General features: G+C 56.0%; 1 long non-coding RNA gene across 1 annotated transcript; it reads left to right on the top strand.

Moving 5' to 3' along the window:
- The first annotated feature begins 379 nt into the window (after positions 1 to 379).
- On the top strand, positions 380 to 3,513 carry LOC139040114 (uncharacterized). Its single transcript, XR_011494005.1, has 3 exons — positions 380 to 505; positions 976 to 1,067; positions 2,210 to 3,513. It is a non-coding gene; the product is annotated as an uncharacterized lncRNA (long non-coding RNA).
- The last annotated feature ends 414 nt before the right edge of the window (positions 3,514 to 3,927 follow it).

Genomic DNA, 3,927 nt, shown 5'->3' with positions numbered 1-3,927 from the left:
GGTTTCGAGGTGAAGAGGAAGCTGCAGTTTCTCTGGGATGCAGAGGAGGGAGACAGAGCGCAGGACGAGCTTGCTCCAGACCTGCTTCCCTGGAGGCTGTCAGTGGTAGGTGCCCTGGGCAGGGACAGGCCGTGGATAGAGGAGGACAACCCACGTGGAGTGGGTGGAACCACACACCTGCTCTCAGGGCTGTGGGTTTGCACCCAGCCCGGAGCATTTCTGGGAGACGAAAGGGCCCCCAGGAACCACCCGCGGGCTTTCTCATCTCCTTGAGAATGACCTTCAGATTCCAGTGTCAGCTGCTCAGACCTGACACCTTGGGAAGGTGGTCTCTGCTGGGCGATCTCATGGGCTTAGGGACCCTCTGTTCCCAACAGGCCAGAGGTGACACGACCCTCCTGGGGTCTGTGGCAGGTGTATGTGACCACATCTGCCTGTACCTACGCTGTGCACGTGTGCGAGAAGGGAGATGGGCGTGTACAGAAATTGTCAGCTTCTGTGAGCTGTGAGTACATGGCATGCGACCTGGTTGCCTCCATCAAGGTGGGGGATGGTGTCCAGCTGACTGGTGACCACTGGCTGTACCCCCAGTGCCTAGAACAAACCCAGGCAGCAGCCTCTCAGACAGTGTTCCCGATGGATGAAAGATGGTTAAACATTAAGATTCCCGGTGGAAGCCGGTCTCCTCCCTCTGTTCTTGAAATCCCCGAGTCAGTCCTGTTTCTGATCATATTTTGCTTAAAAATCAGCCCTTAGCAGTTTGGAAGCTTCCGGGCGCCCATAACGGCGTGTCTGGTCACTGCTGGTGTGGGTCATGACGAGAAGTCTGACAGGATGTTGGGAGGTGTGGGACCAAGGTGTGGTCAGCTGTTCAGCTCTGGCTGTGGAGTGCGCCATCCTCCCAGCCTCACTGCCCAACACAGCAGCCTCCCAGCGGGGAGCAGGAGAGAGAACGTCCCGCGTCCTCTCTTACAGGGCAGGCAGCTCTTCCAGAGTCCCTCCCACCACAGCCATCCCTTGACCTCTGGTTGGGCAGCGTGCTTGCCCTGGACGTCACATCATCCAAGGTGAGCGCACCTGGAGGGGTGGGTGTGGGGCAGGGAACCATACTGCCCATCACAGGCCACAAGTGCTGGCCGAGCCGGGAGGTGAGAGGGCAACTGAGGTAAAACCCACCAGGACCCCCAGCCCGCAGGGAGCGCTCCCACCGGCCTCCCGCCTGCTCCTGGCTGTGGTGGGCACAGGCCACCTGCTACCAAGCTCAGGGGCATGGTCACATGGCGTCTTCCATGAGGGAGGTCCCCGGAATTGGACGAGGCAGGGGTCCTGCCTCCCCAGGGAGCTCTGCTGCCCTGAGGTCTGCCCAGCTTCACCCACCCCTTCCGGCTGCAGAGGCAGAGTGCCCAGGCAAGCCCACACTGTGCCTGAGGGCGCCCCGGGGCAGGGCCCTGGGAGGGCGGGTCTCCCGTAAGGCAGATACCCTGTTCCCTGTCAGGTGGGAAGGGGCAAGGTGATGAGCTCCTCATCACCAGGAGTGTTCGAACCAAGGTCAGAGGTCTTGTGAGATGGGTGATGGCGTGTGTTGGAGGGACCCAAATCTGGGTTCAGAACCTGACGTAGCCCCTTGTTAACCGAGGAGCCCTGGGAAGATCATTTGACTGCTTGTCCTCACATGCCCCCTCTGCCAAGTGGGATCACCATCCCACCTCCCCAGGGGAAGTCAGAGGGCCACGGGAGGGTCTTTATCAAGTGCTCAGAGCGGAACCAGCTTTTGGTGAGCTCCCCATCCACACTGGAAATGAGCTTCCCCTGTTTTCATTGCTGCATAATTGTCATCAACACTGTGGCAGATGCTCACCCTGAGATGCTGACGTTGGCCGTGGAGGGTCTGACATGATCTTGCACCTGTGGCTTTGACCTCTGTACCCCCCAATCCCCTTCCACAGCCACACAGCCCTCCTTACTGCTCCTCAAGCTCATCATGCAGTGCCCACCTCAGGGCCTTTGCACATGCTGTCCCTCTGGCTGGAGTGCTCATTCCCCAGATCTGCGTGCAACTGGCTCCTCCCATCAATCTAGTGACCCCTCCTCATACAGCCCATCCCCGACCACCCCAACTCGAGAGCTGAAGCCCCTCCTGCGCCCACCCCAGGCCCCTCACCCCCTCGTCTGCTTTACGGTGTTCGCCATGTTTGCTATCTTGTTACAGGGTCAATGTGTGTAAGCCTGCTCCCTGCTGGAACGTGAGCTGCGGGAAGGCCACCGCTGACGATCTGCTGCTAGAAATAGGATGGGGAGTGTGGCTGGTGCTCGGTAAACACGTGCCGGGCAGGCGAGTGGAACGAATGAACAAATGGTCATCACTTTTCAGTCACAACCGAGTTCCTGTCCGGGAGCAGCCCCGCCCAGCCCCGTCCTGCAGACTCAGGGTGTCCACTCTCTCCCCGTAATGTGGGGCCAAGTCAGGGTCTCGGTGGGGACCCTGCGGTGCCCACCAAACTCAGCACCCCGGTGAAGGCCCGTCCACCTGGCATGGACGTTGTTCCCACGGCCCTTTCTCTCGCACAACCATCGTTTTAAGCTCGGAGGCAGCAGCTCCGTGAGGGGCCTCCAGTGGAACACCCTCCAGAAAAGTCAGGCTCTTCTCTGACCAGGAAAACACGCTCCATTTCCTCCCTCCCTAAGAATTCTGGGTTTAGTAGAATGTTAGTAGTTTTTAATTGGCCTCCAATTTTAAGCAAAGCAACGACTCTGCCCTTAAAACAGCTGTATTTTATGTCATTTGTTACAGGACGCATGTCGGTGGAAGGGCACCCACTGCAGGGGTGAAACCTCTGTTGGGCTCATCAGAACCGTGGTGCCCATAAATGGTTTATCCACACGCGTCCTTTTCAGAGGGAACAGTCTGTTAACAACACGCAGTCGAACCGTGTGAACGTGAGGGGCCTCAGCTGTGGGCAGAGGACGGCGGAGGCTCTGCAGGTGCTCTGGGCGTGGGAATGGCCTCGCCCTTCCCTGAGCAGGTCTGGCTGGGATCCCACCACATGTGCACAGCTGGCTCAGGACCTGCAAGCAGGAGGCTGTAATAGAAGAAAGAGATGCCTGGTAAAATAATCTCTGTGTCTATCAATTCCACTATTTAGATTCCACGTACAAATGATACCATGCAGTATTTGTCTTTCTCTGTCTGACTTATTTCACCAAGCATAATGCCCTCCAGGTGCATCCCTGTTGTCTCAAATGGCAGGATTTCCTCCGCTGACGGCCTGATAATATTTCGTTGTCCACTCATCCGTCAGTGCACACAGCTCGCCTCCGCGTCCCGGCTGTTGGGAATGACGCTGCGATGAGCATGGGGCACAGAAGTCTCTTTGTGTTGCCTTTGCTCGGTCGTCAAAGACCTGTTGACTGTGTTTACGGGGTTCTCTCTGTTCCCAGGCTCTGCGCTCTCGTCCGCGGATACACTTGTCTGCTCTGTCTCTGACGCCACGCTGTCTTGTGGCTTTACAGAAAGTCTTGAAGTTGAGCGTCAGTCCTGCAGCTTTGTTCTTTTCTCCCAGCGTTGTGCTGGCTATTCTGGGTCCTCTGCCTCCACGTGTAAACTTGAGAAGCGCTTTGTCGATATCCCTAAAGTAACCTGCTGGAATTTTGACTGTGATTGCGTTGAATCTATAGATCAAGTTGGGAAGATCTGACCTCTTGACAGATGAACCTTCCTGTCTGTGAATGGGGGGTGCCTCTCCATTTATTTAGCTCTTTGATTTCTTTTATCGGAGTTCTGTAGTTTTCCACATATAGGTCCTGCACAAATTTTGTTAGATTTATACCTAAGTATTCCGTTTTTTTCAGTGCTAACGTAAATGGTATTGTGCTTTTCATTTCAATTGCATTTATTCATTGCTGGTGTGTAAGAAAGTGACTGACTTT

Source organism: Equus asinus, chromosome 14 (genome assembly GCF_041296235.1).
Source record: "Equus asinus isolate D_3611 breed Donkey chromosome 14, EquAss-T2T_v2, whole genome shotgun sequence".
NCBI lineage: Eukaryota > Metazoa > Chordata > Mammalia > Perissodactyla > Equidae > Equus > Equus asinus.
This window is presented reverse-complemented; position numbering and strand designations above follow the sequence as displayed.